Genomic DNA, 21,411 nt, shown 5'->3' on the forward strand with positions numbered 1-21,411 from the left:
GTTTCATATGACTTATCTCTCATATTCTCTCCTCATGATCCAGTAGTTCTTTATCTCTCTTTTTCTCAGCTTCTTTATTCTCCATCATTTGGTCTTCTATATCACTAATTCTTTCTTCTGCCTCATTTATCCTAGCAGTTACAGCCTCCAGTTTTGATTGTTTTTTGTTTTTTTTATTTCAACTTGGTTAGATTTTGGTTCTTTTGTTTCTCCTGAAAGGGCTTCTCTAGTACCTTCTATGCTTTTTTCAAGCTCAGCTAGTATCTTTATAATCATCATTTTAAACTCTAGTTCTGATATCTTACTAATGTCCATATTGATTAGGTCCCTAGCAGTTGGTACTGCTTCTTGTTCTTTTTTGTTTGTTTTTGAGGCCAGTTTTTCCACTTTGTCATTTTATTCAGAGAAGACTAGATGAATGAGAGAACAAAATGCTTAAAGGGTAACAACAACCCCAGAAAAATATACACTAAACAAATCAGAAGAACCCCAAAACTAGGGAGAAAAGAAAGGAAAATTACATATTATATATATATATATATATATATATATATAAAATTACATATTATATATATATATAAGAAAGGAAAATTACATATTATTTATATATATATATAAAATTACATATTTTATATATATATATAATATGTAATTTTCCTTTCTTGTGTGTATATACACATACATATGTGTGTGTGTGTGTATATATATATATATATATGATCACACTAGTGGATAGAACAAAGTCACACTCTTGATTTTGGGTGTATTTTGGGCTGTTAGAAGAAACTGCCTCCCAAAATTTTAGGGAAAGAAAAACTTATATATATATATATATATATATATATATATATATATATATACACACACACACACACAAAAGTATGAGTAAATATGATGAAGGGTTGGAGTATGACTATAAAGGTGAAAATTTAAAAAGATTTTAAAAAAGGAATTGATAAGTTGGCTGAAAAAAGGGAAAAAAATTTTAAAAGGGGGGTAGAGTATGTGATCAGGTGGGACACTCAACAAAGCCATACACTAGATTTAGGGTATATTTTGGTCTGTTAGAAGAAACTATCCCAAAATTTAAAAGACAGAAATTCACTTCTCTGCATGTCCAACCTTCCAGAAAGTAGTCGCTTCTCTGTTCCTAGAATTCCTGCTGTTCTTTTCTTTGATCTCCTTTTGAGTTTGTAGGTGTTCAGAATGGTTTGAAAACTATCTAGCTGAATAGTTCTAGCTGAACTCCTCAGACCAGATAAAAGTTAGGTCTCCTACTCCTCCACCAACTTGGTCCTTCCCTCTGTTGTCAGGAATCTTCACAGCAAAGAGCATTCCAAGCAAAGCTTTTGCCCTTTCATATCTAAACTGAGAGCTAAAGTGGAAGCTGAAGTACCAACATCCAGAGTGGGGGAGTCAGGGGGCCACTTCTGCCCCCCACTGCTGCTTCTGATGGATGCCATTACTGATGTCCTATGATCATTGAAGGACAATGGCATGTTATGGGGGCTTGGTAGCTTCTTAGTTGTGACATTGAACACCTCATTTACACCACTTAGGACCTCAAATTCATCATGTGTAAAACATGACCTAAAAGCCCTGCCTTTTTTTTTTTAAAGTTTATGTGTGTATATATGTATGTATGTAATCTCTACACCCACCATGGAGCTCAAACTCATGACACTGAGATCAAGAGCTGCATGCTCTTCTGACTGAGCCAGGTGCACCGTCCCTACCTTTTTACATGAGTATTGTGAAGAATAAATGCAGTGATAATGCAAATGTATTTTAAAAGCAGTAAAACATTTCATATGTGTGTGTGTATACACACACACATACATACATACACACATACACACATATACATATATAATTTTTTTTAAAGGTTGTATTTATTCATTTGAGAGAGAAAACCCATGTGTAAAGAGGGGGAGGGGCAGAGGGAAAGAAAGAGAGAGAATATCAAGCAGACTCCTAGTTGAACATGGAGCCCAACTCAGGGCTCGATCTCAGGACCCTGAGATCATGACCTGAACTGAAATTAAGAGTTGAACACTAAACCAACATGGCCACCCAGGTACACAGAAGCAGTAAGTAATGTAAAAATAAAGTTTATTGTTACCCATTCACTCATTCCTCACCTATTCAGTATTTACTGAGTATCCATCATGTGCCTCTGGAGTTGACCCACTTGGTTTTGTGAATAGAATGGATGGAAATGAGGGCAGCTGACAAAAGAATACTTGAGGATTTCATCTGTGATGAGTACAAATAGGTTCCAGAACTGGAGCCAAGCATAATGTGCACTTCTAGTGGGTGAAGATTGTTAATATCCAGACTTTAATAACGTCCTTGAAGGTCTTAAAGCAGGAAGCACACTCTGGAGGATACTGAATAGTCTGGTGTCTCTGGTTCATGCGGGAGTGCCTATTTCCCTCATGTTAGTCTTACTTCACATGAAAAGGGGTTTTGCAGGGTGCCTGGGTAGATCAGTCAGTTAAGCAGTTAAGCTTCTGCCTTTGACTCAGGTCCTGATCCCAGTGTCCTGCTCAGCAGGGAGTCTGCTTCTCTCTCCTTCTGCCCCTCCATGCTGCTTGTGCTCTCTCTCTCAAATAAATAAATAAAATCTTTAAAAAAGGGGGGGATTTACATGATAAATTTAGACAAAGATACATTTTATAAGTTCTGTGGGGGGAACACAGCTCAAATAGTTTAAGATGAACCTCTCACTTATGAAGAAGGAAACATGACTTTTTCTGTTATGGAAATTTTATACATTTTTATCTTTTAATTCTGCCACTTCTATCTATTATATGTTACATACCATGAGAATTCTTACTAAAGTACTAGCAAAGTCAAAAATAGTGGTGGGTACTTGTACTTTGCTGGTCATTAAATGAATTTAGGAATATCATTTTGTGGGTGACTCAATTAATTGCATCAACATTCTGTATTCATAAGTGAAAGATGGACCTATTATATAAGCTCTTTCTTATCACAGAATGGCCCATTTTGCAAGATTCCAAAAAGTGAGAAATGTCCTTAATTAAAAACATTTTCACACTGCTTTTAACACTGAATTAGGGTAGATCCACGAGGAAGCAATTTGGGAATTAAGCTGGCTTTTTCTGTTATATTAATAAAGCTGTGAGACTTTATGTATTTATTTAAGCATTTAAAATTTCCTCTTTGACAGGATGATGTGATTCATTGCATGCAGGAAAGAGCAGAATGAGCTTATACATACTTAATTATTTTTAAAGAAAATTTGAGATTTTTCACTAACATACATTTTGTTTGTTTATCTATTTTTTTTTAAAGTAGGCTCCACACTGGCTGTGGAGCCTACTTGGTCTTGATGTGGGTCTTGAACTCATGACTCTGAGATCAAGATCTGAGTTGAGATCAAGAGTCAGATGCTTAACCAACTGAGCCACTTAAGTCCTCCCACTAACGTATATCTTAATTCTCTTTTGTGAGATAAGTAATACCTTACATATTGCTTATAATTTTTAAAAAAATAGGTCTATAGCTTTTCTCCTACCCTGTTCCTAGTCATATTACCCCACGCATTACTCTTGGTCATCAAAAGCAGCAAATGTCAGTTTCTTCCACAGTTATATCTATACCAGGGGCGCGGTGTGTGTGTGTGTGTGTGTGTGTGTGTGTGTGTGTGTGTATTACATACACATATATGATATACCCATATATTACCCATCCATTTTTTCCCACATTTTTCCTTTTTTACCTAAAACAAGTTGGAGATTGCTTCATATAAGTACATGATGACTTACTTCATTCTTTTCAATAATACTTTCTTTATGAATGCACAGTAATTTACAGAGCCAATCCCCTATTTATGAACAGTTGTCTCCAGATTGCTATTGCAAATTATGCTGCAAGAATAATCTTGCGCATGTATGATTTCCCATGAATGCATGCAAGTATATCTTCAGAATAAATTCCTAAATGTAGAATTGCTGGTTCCAAGGAAATGTACTTTTGCAATTTTGATAGTTTTTGTCAGATTTATATTCCCTTCAGTAAGTATGAAAGCGCCTTACCCCACGACATAATCACAGAAACATTCACCAATTTATTCTTAACCAATATATTCCATTTTACTTCCATTTCAAGTGTGCATAGCTAATTGACATTGATGTGAAACTTTCATTTTTTAACATATACGTTTGAATAATTATATGGATTACAAGTGGTTCATTTATATATAGTTCATTTGTAATGCCAACACAGTTAATTGAAAAGTGAAAACAAAATTCAGTAAAACATTCTGTAAAAAATAAAGGAAGACATCTGAGAACCTGTTCTAGTAGCTAGTGTTCCTTACCAAATCAATTAGTTGAATCAGAGATCATTTTAGTTTGCCTATTGAAGTAACTCAAATATTTTTGTGGAGTATAAAACATTTACTTGATGAAATTTTAGTACCTCTTACTTTTATTAAATCAGTGATTTATTTTCTCTGACTGCTTTTATTCCTACTATATGTAATAGATATTTATATATGAAGTAAATATATACAAAAACATTTTCCCTAAGCAATCTGAATTTGAACCCTCTATGTTGACAATATTTGAAATTAATTGCTTCAGTAATTAAATTGGATCAAGTTCCACATTAGGCTCCTTGTTCAGCGGGGAGCCTAGTTCTCCCTCTGCCTACTGCTCCTCCTTCTTGTGCTCTCTCTCACTATCAAATAAATAAATAAAATCTTTAAAATAAATAAATAGTTACTTAAAGGTTTATTTTTTTGTTTTTTTGTTTTTTAATTCAGCATCCCCAAAACACCTTTCTTATATGTTGAGATATCTTAAAACAAAAGAAAACCCAACAACTGCTTTAAACATATTGGGACACATTTAAAAAAAAAAAAAAGATTTTGCTTGTTTGTTTATTTGACAGAGAAAGAGAGCACAAGCAGGGGGAGTAGCAGTCAGAGGGAGAGGAAAAAGCAGACTCCCCGCTGAGTAGGGAGCCTGGCACAGGGCTCAATCCCAGGAGCCTGCCATTATGACCTGAGCCAAAGGTAGACACTTAACTGACTGAGCCACCCAGGCACCCCAACACTGAAACATATTTTTATCAGCTAACTTGTTGGGAGGTAGATTGCGTAATAGATTGTCTTCAGGGGATCGTGGCTCATTCTTCCTTCCCTCTCCATTATCCTTCGCTCATATTTCTGGCATGAAGCAGGAAGAAGACCCAAAATCTTTTCCTTCCCAAAGCTTTTCATTTTCTCTCCTTTTCCAAGACTTTATATACATCTCACTGATCACTAAAATTGCCTCTCATCTTGCTACTCTTGCTGAAATAGAGGCAAACCAGTGACTAATGCAACTTCGCAGTCTCTTTAGTGTTAAGGAAGGCAAGGGAGGAGGGGTTGTAAATAGCTTTCCACAATATCTGCAGTCCTTTGTTCACCTATTAGAGCAAGTTCAAAGCACTTCAAATAAATATTTTGAGAAATCCTAGTGCCTTTGGGAAAATTGTACAGTAGCAAAATCTTTTAATATACTGTGTGATCTGGACCCAGAAAAGATTTTCATGTGATTTTGCTACCCTTTTGCGACAGAAAGGTGAGAAAATTCTCTGGCTCAGATCCTGAATTCTGTCAGGCTTTACACTAAGGCAATTTGTACCATAAGTGTGTATTTTTGTTTTTTAACTATTTTTGTATTTTAACTAAGGGTATAGATCACCCATAATGCCACTCTTTTCAATGAAGCAAAGATAGTTCATCTGAAATATGGAGGTCATTTAAGACTTTCTATCTTAGACAATTAGAGTGTGATTCTGTGAAAGGAATTCACACTTTCACAATACTGGTACTTTGTGAAGAAAGGCCTAAATTAATTGTCATTCATTACTTTAGCAATGAAATAAAAAATGAATTTAACCAACAGTTTTCTGAGGCCTTACAGTTTATTTTTTTCCCAAAGAACCATTCATTTTTTTCCTTTCAATTTTGTCTGCTAACTATGTCAGGATATGAGATGCTGGCCTTGTATCTCCCATTGTATTATATGATGTTACCCAACAGAAGGTCTGCATTACTGTGTTGTACTTCCCCTTGGATATGGCAAACCTGTGACATTAATTTATTCTTTGGAAATCATGACTTCAAGGGCAAATGGGCCTGTATGTCCAAGATACACATATATACCACCCTCTATCCCCACCGCACACACACTGACACGTGTGGAAATCAGTGAGTTATTAGAAAGCATTTGAAGCAGTATTTTCAGGGGTGTCTGGGTGTCTTAGTGGGTTAAGCACCCAACTCTTGATTTTGGCTCTTCTCATGATATTGGGGTGGTGGGATCAAGCCTTGCATCTGGCTCTGTGCTCAGTGGGAAGTCTGCTTGGGATTCTCTCCATTTCCCTCTGCCTCCCTCCGCTCATACTCTATCTCTCTAAAATAAATAAATCTTTTAAAAAAATATGTATTTTATTTATTTTGTTGAGAGAGTGATTGCACACAGGGAGGAGCAAAGGGAGAGAGAAACTTTAGCAGACTCCTTGCTGAGTGTGCAACCTGACATGGGGCTTGATCTTATGACCCTGAGTTTATGACCTGAAGCAAAGGAAGTAAAGGAGCCCAGAGTTCAGAGGGAAGGCTGCAGAGAGCCATGAGGGTGTCAGACAGAATGCTGGACCTTCTCAGTGCATCCTGTCAATACGAGGAGGGGCAGCAGTGTTGTACCACAGGATGGACGGAATGATTTCTACTGCTGGGTTTGTCACCAGAAAGGCCAAATCCTTGACTGTGAGATTTATCCCTGGGTTTACCATGTTAAGTGTCTGAGACTGAAAACAGAACCAGAGGGAGATGGGTTTTGTCCTGAATGTGAAAAGATTATGGTAACAGAAGGCGTTGAGGCTCAGAGTAAAGCCATGACAATGCTCACCATCAAACAGTTATCCTACCTGTTCAAGTTTGCCATTCAGAAAATGAAACAACCAGGGACAGATGCATTCCAGAAGCCTGTTCCATTGGAACAGCATCCTGACTACATGAAATACATCTTCCATTCTGTGGACCCTCATACGTTGGAAAAGAAAGCGAAGAAGAAAATGTAGGGCTGCATAGAAGCTTTCCTGCCTGATCCAAAGTGGATTTTGCACAATGCATCATTTAAATGGAAGAAATCACAAACTGACATGGCAAAAGTACTGATCAAAGTCTCTGAGTATGGGATGAATGAAATCAAAGTATGTCCACTAAATATCTAGCTGTTTGTCAAAAATGAGATAACTGGTTTTATGAATCTTGTAGCAGTCCAAATCCTTTGGTCTGGGCAAAACTGAAGGGGTTTTCATTCTGGCCTATAGAAGATCTGAGGGATAAAGATGGGTAGCATGATGTACATTTATTTGGGCAACAAGACAGGCCTGGGTTCCAATAAATAATTGCCACCTCATGTCTAAAAAGAAATTCCTTTTTTCTATGAAAAATACAAAAATCATCTTCAATGGTGCAATGAGAAAGATGGAGGTGTAGGTGAAGAACATCTGCAGGAAGATTAGGGGTCTTAATTACTCTCCCATTGGGAAACCATACACACCAAACATCCAGTGCCAAATGCTGCTTGACCCCAGCAACCCCAGAGCTGGCACTGCCCAGCTAGACAAGCAGGAAAAGGTCAAGCTCAGCTTTGACATGACAGTGTTCCCCAAGATCCTGATGGCAAGCCCATGCTGAGCAGGGGCTGGGGTTGCAGGATTTCCTTGTCACATATGCCAAGCTCTCCCACAAGTACAAACTCTTCCATGCCAACAGGTTCTGACATGGAGCAGAATGTCAAGAAGGCCACATTGAGCCACTTCAGGGCCAGCAAGGAGTCCATGGACTTCCTGGACAAGAGCACAGCTTCATCAGCCTTGGCAAACATGGGACAAGCAGGCACTTTATCCAGTTGTCCTGAAACTTTCTCTCCTCAAGCATCCATGCCAATCATGACAAAAACGAACAAAATGTCCACCACTGGAAGCATCCCGAATCCTAACCTGGATTGTTGAAGCAAGGCCAAGATAGACCTAAGGGAGCTAAGCGAGTTGGTCCAGCAGCAGGTGGTACATTTCTTCTCATCTCACCCAACTGGCAGAGTCACACCAGGTTCCAGATAAATCTTGACAAGATGATAAAGACTTTCAAAGCACAACTAGGCATAAATGAAATCTCAGATGATGTTTACACAGCTGTAGAGCCCAGTGATCTTGAAGATACTGAGAAGTCAGATAGGAGTGATAGTATCAGTGGCAATAAGTGGAAGTCTAAGAATGAGCCAGAAGATGCAGAAGACAAAGAAGGCAGTTGGATGGATGAAGAGCCATCTACTGTCAAACAAAACAAAACTCAAATTGTCAAACCCAGTGGAAACTAGGAGGAACTGAAAAGCGCATGGCCAACCAGAGAGAAAGCAGATCCAAGCTTCAAGAAAAGGCAAGTTCCCAGCCTAAGAAGGACTTTTTAGAAAAAGTGAAAGCCTTTTCTCCTCCCACAAAAGATAAACTGAAGGGAAAAGATATAGATTCTCCCAAAGTACATATGGGCCTGGACTCTGATTCAGAAAGTGAACTTGTCATGGGTTTAGGAGAAGACCAGTTGGGACAAAAGGGTCAAAATAATAAGGAACCCAAAGAAGCATCTCTGAAGCAGAATGAAAGAATCTGTAACAGATTGACAAGAATTTATAACCATGAAACAAAATGAAAATAAGGAAGTCTAAAAGATGAAGGTAGAATAATAAGAGGTCTGGGAAAGTTTATGCATAGAAATACATACTGTTTCAGCCTTCAGAGTTAGCAAGTTTGGGCTTCCATTTTGCCTGTGAGCTTCCTAGCAGCCAAATAAAAAAAGGGAAATACAGTCCCTTAAAATATCTAACATTTTTCCAAAAAATAAAACATTCAAGCTAGAAAAAAAATAAGATACGTTTTTGAGTCTTTGCAAGTTCAGAGCTTGGTCAAGGATGCATAAATGTGACCGTATAAATATGTAATAAATAGAACTAAGTTCTATAATGTAGGTAGAAGCAATATCATCAGCCCTAGTGGGCTGGGTCTAGACAAAATGAGCACAGGTATCACTTATCTTCATGATTAATAGCCTGTGTCTCAAAATCCTGTGTATCAATTACTTTGTACTAATAGTATTAAAAAAAAAAAAACAAGGATCAAAGAAAGTCATTCAGACATCTAGACAGTGAGTTACAGAAGTTAGGTTACCATTTCCCCAAGTTGAGGGAAGTACCTAGAAGAATGTGAGTTAAAGATCATCAAAGAGAATGAAAATAGTACACAAAAAATCCATCAATTTGTCTTTAAGGAAAGGAGACTGTGATACAAAAGTTATAAAAGAAGCACTATTATTGTCTCAATTAAATTCGCTCATTTTTTCTGGAGGCATTGTGTCTATATCCTGGTCAAATCTTTGTTTTGCTCTATGGAAAATTTTAAAATAAATTCTAATGAGCGTTTGTGTGTTGTTTTACCCTGTACAAGTGGCTCTTTCTCACCCTTTCTCATGCATGTCTCACAATAATTCTGTGAGATGGGTATGGGAAGTACTCACTTCACAGACAAGAAAGCTGAGTCTCAGCAAGGACTGGTAGTTAGTCCAAGTTAACCAAGTCTAGTGCATAGTGAACCAAATCCTGCCCCATGGGCTGTGCTCTTCTTATATCATCACTCAAGTCCTCAAACACTAGCTGGGGAAACAAGCTGTCAGTAGTTGTATGACAGGGTTTTGACCTAGCCTCTCCAGCAACCCAAAAGTGAATGAGAGGGGATTTCTAGTATAATCTAAGAAACTGTATCCTTGAAGGAAGTCCCCTGGAATAGCGTTAAGAATCCATCGGGCAAGTCTTGTCCAGCCAGACATTTCTTCTCTCTCGTGAGGGTTTGAGGAGAGTAGCTGCCCCTTCCTTCCTCCCCACCTTGTCCTCATCTTCCTGCTCAGCACTAATTCTGGACGCCATTGCCATTCTGGGGACTCCAGGAGGCTGCCAAATGTGTTATTCTTCCCCCAAACTGCCCATTAGTTTATCAGACTTAATTTATGTAGGGACTATGTCTTGTGAAATGGCTCTAAGATGTATTCCTTTCCTGATATTCTCCAGGAAAAGACAAAATGTAATTCACACGGTGCAATGGATTGCTTTCATGAAGCTGCCACGTCTTTGAAGGACTCCAGTGGGCGGCATCCTGAGATAGGAGAGAACAATACCAACCAGTGACAAAGGGAACCATACAAATGTCCTTCCGGAGGCTTTCACTTATCAGTCAGTACCCACCACCAGATACAATGCCGTTCAACACAGTAAAATGCATAAATCCCCCGTACAACATATTGTTGGTGAGAACATTTCTCAAAGGTGTTTGGTATTGCTTATTTTTTAGTATGTCATCTCCTCACTGTCTTCCTTTGAGGAAAGGGTTGACATCAGGCAATTTCTTCTAAGCCAGTGCCATAAAGTTGAGGCTCAGGCTTAGGTCAGCTTTCCTGTAACCATGGATGGTCCCACCTTCCTTCCAGCTGGCTCATTCTGAAGCCACCTGCAGTTTTCCTGAACCAATCACTACTCTTCTGCAACTTCCAGCAAATGATTTAGGAGCTGTGTTCACAAGGAGACACCAAATCAAGCAGAATGACTAATTGTGGAATGTATCTGAAGGCCGTGTGACCTGCGCAGGCAACATGATGAGAGCAAGGGGAAAACAACCCATGTTCCAATTTCTCAGTCATACAACCTCTCTGGCCTGTATTTTCGTGTGTGTAGGTCCCCATTTTATTTTATGCGTAGAGAAAAGTATTTCATTTTGGAACTAGAGGCCCTCATTTCTCTCCTTGCATTCCCATCCTTCTCATGGCCATTTCCAAGGGCAACATGTGAACTAAGTGGGACTGAGTTATTTTAACTGCTATTTCCAAATTCATCTCAGATTCCTGTGGAATTTCCTTCTGTTAGGCTTTGGTTAGTAAATGAGATATCCTGGCTGCATCTATTGACTCTCACTTAAGAGTGGGGACAAGCCATCACTGTTGGGTGGAAAATTGCTTATGGAACCTGGAAAATCAGTTTAAAAGTACAAGGATGGGATATTTTAGCTCTTATCTATGCCTGATGCACTTGAATGGAATGAATAGCCTAAAACCGTGATGACTTACATAAGTAGATCAGCACTGGCTTTCCTATGACCAGGTTATCTCTCACCATAGGCTCTGTATAGCTCTCATTTGGTCACTTTATAAGATGAACATTCCATTAGCTATAATCTCCAAGGGATCTACAGATCTTTTGTGGTTTTTTGTGGAGTGGAGGGAATGGGGAAACTATGTCCTATAACACTAAATGCACTATAATAAGAAATAGGCGGGGGAGGGGGTGTGATGCCTGGATGGCTCAGTCAGCTAAACATCCGCTCAGCAGCTCAGGCCCTGATCCCAGAGTCCTGGGATTGAGTCCTGCACTGGGATCCTTGCTCAGTGGATATCCTGCTTCTCCCTCTGTCTGTCACTTCCCCTGCTTGTGTTTTCTCTCTTTCTGACAAATAAATGAATTAAATCTTAAAAAAAAAAAAAAAGGAAAAGAAATAGGTAGGGGCACCTGACTGACTTGGTGGGAGGAGCATGTGACTCTTGATCCAAGGGTTGTGAGTTCCAGCCCCATGTTGGGTATAGAGATTATTTAACTAAATAAATATTTAAAAAATTTAAAAAGAAATAGGCATTTGATAATTATTTATTAATTTGTCTTTATTTTACTAAGGTTTCAGGGAGAACATTTTTCTCTCCATCTGCCCCCCCATCTTCTTTTTCAAAATTCTGTACTGATGGTTTTGTTTAAAAAAGATTTTTATTTATTTATTTGACAGACAGAGAGAGATCACAAATAGGCAGAGAGGCAGGTAGAGAGAGAAGGGGAAGCAGGCTCCCTGCTGAGCAGAGAGCCTAACGTGGGACTCGATCCCAGGACCCTGAGATGGTGACCTGAGCCGAAAGCAGAGGCTTAATCCACTGAGCCACCCAGGCACACAGATGTTTTTGGTTTAATTAATTTTTTCATTTTTTAAAAGATTTTTTAAAAATTTATTTCTTTTCGGGCGCCTGGGTGGCTCAGTTGGTTAAGCAACTGCCTTCGGCTCAGGTCACGGTCCCGGAATCCCGGGATCGAGTCCCGCATCAGGCTCCCAACTCCATGGGGAGTCTGTTTCTCTCTCTGACGTTCTCGCCTCTCATGCTCTCTCTCTCAAATCTTTAAAAAAAAAAAAAAAACAAAGAAAAAACTTTAAACATTTAAAAAAAAATTTATTTCTTTTCAGTGTAACAGAATTCATTGTTTATGCACCACACCCAGTGCTCCATGCAATACATGCCCTCCGTAATACCCACCAACTGGCTCCCCTAACCTTACACCCCCCCGCCCCTTCAAAACCCTCAGATTGTTTTTCATAGTCCATAGTCCCTCATGGTTCCACTCCCCTTCCAATTTCCCTCAACTCACTTCTCCTCTCCATCTCCCCATGTCCTCCATGTTATTTGTTATGCTCCACAATTAGTGAAACCATATGATAATTGACTCTCTCTGCTTGACTTATTTCACTCAGCCTTGTCTCTTCCAATCCTGTCCATGTCACTACAAAAATTGGGTATTCATCCTTTCTGATGGAGGCATAATACTCCATAGTGTATATGGACCACATCTTCCTTATCCATTCGTCCGTTGAAGGGCATCTTGGTTCTTTCCACAGTTTGGTGACCGTGGCCATTGCTGCTATAAACATTGGGGTACAGATGGCCCTTCTTTTCATGACATCTATATCTTTGGGGTAAATACCCAGGAGTGCAATGGCAGGGTCATAGGGAAGTTCTATTTTTAATTTCTTGAGGAATCTCCACACTGTTTTCCAAAGTGGCTGCACCAACTTGCATTCCCACCAACAGTGTAAAAGGGTTCCCCTTTCTCCACATCCTCTCCAACACATGTTGCTTCCTGTCTTGCTAATTTTGGCCATTCTAACTGGTGTAAGGTGGTATCTCAATGTAGTTTTAATTTGAATCTCACTGATGGCTAGTGATGATGAACATTTTTTCATGTGTCTGATAGCCATTTGTATGTCTTCATTGGAGAAGTGTCTGTTCATGTCTTCTGCCAATTTTTTGACATGATTAATTTTTTTGTGTGTTTTGAGTTTGAGAAGTTCTTTATAGATCCTGGATATCAACCTTTTTTCTGTACTGTCATTTGTGAATATCTTCTCCCATTCTGTGGGTTGTCTCTTTGTTTTGTTGACTGTTTGGTTGGCTGTGCAGAAGCTTCTGATCTTGATGAAGTCCTAAAAGTTCATTTTCACTTTTGTTTCCTTTGCCTTTGGAGACATATCTTGAAAGAAGTTGCTGTGACTGATATCAAAGAGGTTACTGCCTATGTTCTCCTCTAGGATTCTGATGGATTCCTGTCTAACGTTGAGGTCTTTCATCCATTTCAGGTTTATCTTTGTGTGTGGTGTAAGAGAATGGTCGAGTTTCATTCTTCTACATAAAGCTGTCCAATTTTCCCAGCACCATTTATTGAAGAGACTGTGTTTTTTCCACTGTATATTTTTTCCTGTTTTGTCGAAGATTATTTGACCATAGAGTTGAGGATCCATATCTGGGCTCTCTACTCTGTTCCACTGGTCTATGTGTCTGTTTTTATGCCAGTACTATGCTGTCTTGGTGATCACAGCTTTGTAGTAAAGCTTGAAATCAGGTAATGTGATGCCCCCAGTTTTGTTTTTCTTTTTCAACATTTCCTTAGCAATTCGGGGGTCTCTTCTGATTCCATACAAATTTTAGGATTATTTGCCCCAGCTCTTTGAAAAATACCAGTGGAATTTTGATTGGAATGGCATTAAAAGTATAGATTTCTCTAGGCAGTAGAGACATTTTAACAATGTTTATTCTTCTGATCCAAGAGCAAGGAATGGTCTTCCATCTTTTTGTGTCTTCTTCAATTTCTTTCATGAGTGTTCTGTAGTTCCTCAAGTACAGATCCTTTACCTCTTTGGTTAGGTTTATTCCCAGGTATCTTATGGTTCTTGGTGCTATAGTAAATGGAATCAATTCTCTAAATTCCCTTTCTGTGTTTTCATTGTTAGTGTACAAGAAAGCAACTGATTTCTGTACATTGACTTTGTATCCTGCCACATTACTGAATTGCTGTATGAGTTGTAGTAGTTTGGGGGTAGAGACTTTTGGGTTTTCCATATAAAGTATCATGTCATCTGTGAACAGAGAGAGTTTGATGTCTTCATTGCCAATTTGGATACCTTTTATTTCTCTTTGTTGACTGATTGCTGTTGCTAGGACTTCTAATACTATGTTGAACAAGAGTAGTGAGAGTGGGCATCCTTGTTGTGTGAGCTTTTCCCCATTGAGGATGATATTTGCTGTGGGTTTTTCATAGATTTTATGAAGTTCTGGAATGTTCCCTCTATCCCTATACATTGAAGCATTTTAATCAGGAATGGATGCTGGATTTTGTCAAATGCTTTTTCTGCATCAGTTGAGAGGACCATGTGGTTCTTCTCTCTTCTCTTATTGATTTGTTCTATCACATTGATTGATTTGTGAATGTTGAACGATCCTTGTAACCCAGGGATGAACCCCACCTGGCCATGGTGGATAATCTTTTTAATGTGTTGTTGGATCCTATTTGTTAGGATCTTGTAGAGAATCTTAGCATCCATATTCATCAGTGATATTGGTCTGAAATTCTCCTTTTTGGTAGGGTCTTTGCCTGGTTTGGGTATCAGGATAATGCTGCCTTCATAAAAAGAATCTGGAAGTTTTCCTTCTGCTTCAATTTTATGAAACAGCTTCAGGAGAATAGGTGTTTTTTCTTCTTTGAAAGTCTGGTAGAGCTTTGCGCAGTGGCAGTATCGTAGCCAATGAGGTTTATCCGAGGCGCGATTATTGCTAATTGAAAGTCTGGTAGAATTCCCCAGGGAATCTGTCACATCCTGGGCTCTTGTTTTTTGGGAGGTTTTTGATCACTGCTTCAATCTCGTTCCTAGATATCAGTTTATTCAGGTTGTCAATTTCTTCCTGGTTCAATTTTGGGAGTTTCTAGTTTTCCAGGAATGTATCCATTTCATCTAAGTTGCTTAACTTATTGGCATATAACTGTTGATAATAATTTCTGATGATTGTTTCTACTTCCTTGGTGTTAGTTGTGATCTATCCCTTTTCATTCATAATTTTATTAATTTGAGACTTCTCTCTTTTCTTCTGGATTAGTGTGGCCAATGGTTTATTGATCTGATTCTTTCAAAAGACCAGCTTCCAGTTTCATTGATACGTTCTACTGTATCTCTACTTTCTATCTCATTGATCTCTGTTCTAATCTTATTTTCCCTTGTGTGTGGAGCTGGCTTAATTTGTTGTTGATTCTCCAGTTCTTTAAGGTGCAGAGACAGCTGGTGTATTCTGGATTTTTCAATTTTTTTGAGGGAGGCTTGGATGGCTATGTATTTCCCCCATAGGACTGCCTTTGCTGTATCCCATAGATCTTGGGCCAAAGTGTCTTCATTCTCATTGGCTTCCATGAATTGTGTAAGTTCTTCTTTGATCTCCTGGTTGATCCAAGCATTCTTAAGCAAGGTGGTCTTTAGCTTCCAAGTGTATGAGTTCCTTCCAAACTTTCCCTTGTGATTGAGCTCCAGTTTCAAAGCATTGTGATCTGAGAATATGCAGGGAATAATCTCAGTCTTTTGGTATTGGTTGAGCCCTGATTTGTGACCCAGTATGTGGTCTATTCTTGAGAAGGTTCCATGTGCACTTGAGAAGAATTAGTATTCTGTTGTTTTAGAGTGGAATGTTCTGTATATATCTATGAGGTCCATCTGGTCCAATGTGTCATTCAATGCTCTTGTTTCTTTATTGATTTTCTGTTTGGATGATCTATTACTGAGAGAGGCATGTTGAGATCTCCTACTATTAATGTATTCATATCAATATGACTCTTTATCTTGATTAATAGTTTTCTTATGTAATTGGCTGCTCCCATATTGGGGACATAGATATTTACAATTGTTAAATCATCTTGGTGGATAGTCCCTTTAAGAATTATGTAGTGTCCTTCTGTATCTCTGACTACAGACTTTAGTTTGAAATCGAATTTATCTGATATGAGAATCGCTACCCTGGCCTTCTTTTGAAGCCCCTTGGCATGAAAGATGCTTCTCCATCCCTTCACTTTCAGTCTGGGTGTATCCTTAGGTTCAAAATGGGTCTCTTGTAGACAACATATGGATGGGTCCTGTCGTTTTATCCAATCTGCAACCCTGTGTTGTTTTATGGGCACATTTAGGCCATTCACATTGAGATTATTGATAGATACGTTTTTATTGACATCGTGTTATCTTTGAAGTCTTTCTTTCTGTAGATTGTCTCCATACTTCTGTTCAATGATATTCTTAGGATTTTTCCTCTTTTATAGAACCCCCCCTTAATATTTCCTGCAGTGTCGGCTTGGTGGCTGCATAGTCTTTTAAGCATTGCCGGTCTTGGAAACTCTCCATCCATTTTGAATGTCGGTCTTGCTGGATAAAATATTCTTGGCTGCATGTTCTTCTCATTTAGCGCCCTGAATATATCTTGCCAGCCCTTTCTGGCTTGCCAGGTCTCTGTGGACAGGTCTGACGTTATTCTGATGGGTTTTCCTCTGTACGTAAGGAGCCTCTTTGTCCTAGCTGCTTTCAGGAGATTGTGTCTACAATTATGATTCCTCAATTTTACTATCAGGTGCCTTGATGTTTTTTTAGATTCTATAATCTTGGGGGGAGACCGTTCTACCTCTAGTACATGAACGCTTGCTCCATTCGTGAGATTGGGAAAATTTTCATGGAGAATTTGTTCTACTATATCTTCTAGACTTCTTTCTTTCTCCTCCCCTTCAGGGATTCCAATAATTCTGACATTGGAACGTTTCATGGCATCATTTATTTCCCTAATTCTGTTTTTGTGGTTTCTAAGCTGTTTGTTCCAGGCTTCTTCCTGATCCTTTCTCTCTATCTGTTTGTCCTCCAGATCACTAATTGTATATTCTGTCTCAGTTACCCTAGCTTTTAGAGAATTTAGATTGATTGGAACTCATTGAGAACATTGTGAATATCATCCCTGGTGGCTTTCAGTTCTGCCCTAACATTATGAACATCATCCTTGGTGGCTTTGTGTTCTGTCCTAATCAATTCCATTTTGTCATCCATGGCTTTCTCCAACCCAGCTATTGCCTGGATAATTGTTAGCCTGAATTCCCTTTCTGACATATTGTCTATGTTGATAGCCATTCGCTCTGCTGCAGAAGGCCCAGCCTCTGAATTTTTCTTCTGTTGGACATTCCTCCTCTTAGTCATTTTGGTGAGAGAAGACTGAACAGATGTAGGTGGATGTATCGACCATGGTTAAGTCGAGGTGCACCCTGGAATACTTCTGAGCAATCAAGAGTCCCCACCCAAAAGAAAGATAAAAGAAAGAGAGAAAAAAGAAAAAAAAAGGAGAGAGAGAGGGGGACAGAGAGACAGAGAGACAGGGAAAAAAAGAAAGATAAAATAAAAGAGAAGGCCCAGCCAAAGTGGGCCTCAAGGTAAGATTTATGAGGTATACAAACAAAAACAGACAAACAAAAGACTGACAAAAGTAGATGACAAGAGAAAAAAAAAATATATATATATATATAAGCAAAACCAAAAAAGAACCTCGTCAAAAAGAACCCCAAGTATAAAATTTGTATACTACCAGGACAAACACAAACACACAGAAACACTGGCAGAAGAAAAAGATGGGAGAGTGGTTATAAATTCTCAGTGTGGGGGAAGAAGGTTATTTTGATTCTTCCTGGATATATCTTGATATCTTTGTTAAGGGACTCAACTTTCCTAAGATAATGGGAGATTAAAAATTGGTTTGCCTATAGAATAGCATTGATTGGGGAAAGGGGACTACCTTGAAGTTTAACTCTATATGAATATTAAAAAATAAAAATAAAAAAAGAATAAACTAAAGTAAAATAAAATAAAACTTAAAAAAATAAAAAAAATAGAAAAGCAAAAGAAAAACGGGTATATGTGTCAAAAAGTTCAGGTTAAAAGGTTATTATGGAATTTGATGTACTGGACATCTTATTGTGGTGGTAAATAGGCTAAAAAATTATCTATTAAAAAATGAACCAGAATTGTGGGAACGAATTAAACATAAAAGTTGTATCTATGAAGTAGTGGTGGTTGTTCCCTTGTCTTTTTTTTTTTTTTTTCCCGGTTGGCTTTCTGGGGGAGGGGCCTGCCACGTGGGTTTTCAGGCAGTGTTCCCTGAGTTAAGTCCTCCCACCCGCCCTGAACTGGGTGGGCTCTGAGGAAACTGGTTTTTCAGGCTTTTATCCTCTGGAGGTTTTTTTGTTTGTTCCTTTGTTTTCTCTCGCCTTGACAGCTTTTGATGGTTTTTGGAGGTTTAGAGGAAAGCAAACTGCACCCGAACCTCCCTCTCAGAGAGAAGCCTCAGTCTGTTCCCCTCTGGGTGCTCCAGAGCACATAAATTCCCCCTCAGCCGCTGGAAGAGCACGTTCCCAGTCGAGGTCCCTGAGGACACAGGAACTCCTGCTTGTACCCAAAACCATGGCAGTGGCGGCTGTCTGGGCAGCTCCAAACCGCCAGAGAGGTTCCAAGCAGCGATCGCACACTGAGATTTTTCCTGCTGGCCCAGGCTGGGAGTGTTCAGACTTTCTGGGTCTGAGTGCGCCAGGCTGGCACCTGCATGCACTCTCTCAGGGGAGGGTGTGGGACGCGACTCAGACTCTGGTAGTGCGGTGTGGCACAGGCATGGAGAGTGCAAAAAGGCTGTGCTTCTACTGGCTGGCGAGGCTCCCAGCCCCTCACGGGAGCCGCACCCAACGCGCTCTCAGACAAGCTCAAGGTTCAGGGACCAACACCTGGCTTCTTTGCCGCACTCTCTCTGGCTCAGCACCAGGGGTGGCTGTCCTGGGTCCAGGGACTTAAGCCCCTGTCCCTAACTGCCCCAATTCCCACAATTTCCACCCATGATCCTTTGCTCTTTTTGAGTGCTTTCAACCAGACTCCAAGTTAATGCTGGTCCCCAGACGCAGGGTACTCTCGTACTGGGGTATTACTTTCCAGTGGGTCACTTCTGGTGGCTCCCTCCCCCTTTTGTTTATCTTCCGATATCAGTCCAACTTTCCCACTCTGCTTTACCTGCCTACTGGCGTCTTCTGCCCCCGTAGAGATCCAGACGTGTATAATTCTGATCTCAGGCTGATTTCATGGGTGATCGGAGTTCTTTGGTAGGTAATCAACTCACTTTAGGGTACAGGTTGAAAAGGCGCCTCCTCCTAGTTCTCCGCCATCTTGTCTCTCAAGAATATATCCATTTAAAAAAAAAGATTTATTTATTTTAGAGAGAGAGAGAGCGTGTGCTTGTGAGTGGGGGGAGGGGCAGAGGGTGAGAATCTTCAAGAAGTCTCCACTCTGAGTACAGACCAGCCATAGGGCTCCATCAAAGGACCCATGAGATAGTGACCATAGCTGAAAGCCAAGAGTGGGTGCTCCACTGACTGACCCCTCAGGCGCCCCTTTTGTTTTCCTTTTTAGAACACAAAAACATTGTGTTTGATATCATTTTCATGTCATTTTTAACAGTCCTGTAACATTTTGAAATTATAAATCATACACTTATTGTCTCATGATATGACATATGTGGCTTGCGTGAAATATTGTCTGCGACAATTAAACTGTACTTAGCAAATGCCCATGTTTATATTTTACCCCAAAAGTTACCACTAGCTCTTGACCCTCACTTCAAGGTCATTTGTCAACACTGTACAAACTTTATTCTAGGAAACAGTTCCACTGAATCCTAATATAAGCCCACAGCTCTGAAACCCCAAAAGTTCTGAAATTGAAATTACTTCCTTAGAAATATTGGCACATAATTCTTTGATGTATAAACTTAAAGAAGTGTGAAGCTATCTATTTTTTTGTTGTTTATCCCAGGGTGAAACTTTTTATAAAAAATTGCAAAAGTACTCCTGTGTTTGATTTCCTGTTCGTGGTTGGTGGAATTACATAAAATATGCACCATCCACGTCATTGTCTCTCTGAAGTCTGAAATATTCTGGTTTACAAATTACATATGACCCAAAGGGCTTCATATAAGAGATTGTGGGGCCTTATGCACACACACACACACACACACACACACACACACGTGTGTACACTTTGTAGGACAGGAGTTTAAGAATTTCTAGATGAAGTAAACAGGTCTGTTTTTTCATTTCTTATGTTTTTGTTTATTTTCATTTTGACTTATAACATGGGAGGTAGAATGCTGTGTTTCTAGACATATTCAAATGAATAACTTCCTTATCAAGGAGCTTCCTCATGCCAAGTCAAAAAAACTGTTTTAGAAAAACCACATAAGAAAGGAAAGATGAATTATTCCAGATTTGGCCCATTGCACAATGTTCTCATCTCCAACACTCACAAAAGTGCATTTCCAAAGTTATCTACTATGCCTGCATTGCCAAATCCAATGGCCATTATTCAATCCCCATCTTTCCTCTTAGTATTTGACATGGTTGCTCACATCCTTCTTGGAACATTATTTGACATCCAGGACACCACACGATCCTGTTTTATTCCACTACTTCATTTTGCTGCTGTTTCTGTCTCCTTTGTTGGAACAACATCCTCTTAATCTGCAAATGTTGGAATGCCTCAAAGTTGACGTCTCTAGATTTGTTCTTTTTCTGTGTTTATTCCTTACATAATCCAATTCCCAGGTCCCTAACTTTAAATCTTCATCCATATCTAAAAACCCCCAAAGGGGCCTATCTCCCTTAAACCTCTCTACTGATACTCAACTTCCTCTACTTTGAAGTTTATTAGGCATCTCGAATTTACCATGTCTACAAATTGAACTTCTGATTGCTCCTCTATCCAAATCTAATCCATTCCCCAGTGTTCTCCCTCTCAGCACATTTAATTTACTAACGATGCCAACCAGCTCTTTGAGGGAGTGCTTGATTCACTGCAAAATTCATTTGCAAAATGCAAATCGTTGTACTTTTAACTTTGCAAATGTTCAGTCTTCATTTTGAGTCCCCATTCAAAAAATTGAACTCAGTCATTCCCATTATAGAATTGTCTTAGTCAAATCAAATTTAAACGCGGGCGGTTAAAGATTTTTGCATATCCCTCTTTCTCTTAGGGTAGCCAATATATTCAAGGGTTCATGTAGAATAATGGCATTTTAGAAAACCTCTGAAACTGGGTTGTCAGCAGAAGTCCTGTGATAGGGGCTTGACTCCCCTTTGGTCCCTGGCAGCTCTTCATGTT

The 21,411-nt window shown here is 39.3% G+C and overlaps 2 pseudogenes; both read left to right on the forward strand.

Moving 5' to 3' along the window:
• Window positions 1-6,827: 6,827 nt before the first annotated feature.
• LOC116582224 lies at window positions 6,828-8,734 on the forward strand (annotated as a pseudogene).
• A 6,192-nt stretch (window positions 8,735-14,926) lies between these two features.
• On the forward strand, window positions 14,927-15,089 carry LOC116583870 (annotated as a pseudogene).
• The last annotated feature ends 6,322 nt before the right edge of the window (window positions 15,090-21,411 follow it).

The sequence above is a fragment of the Mustela erminea genome, chromosome X (assembly GCF_009829155.1).
Source record: "Mustela erminea isolate mMusErm1 chromosome X, mMusErm1.Pri, whole genome shotgun sequence".
NCBI lineage: Eukaryota > Metazoa > Chordata > Mammalia > Carnivora > Mustelidae > Mustela > Mustela erminea.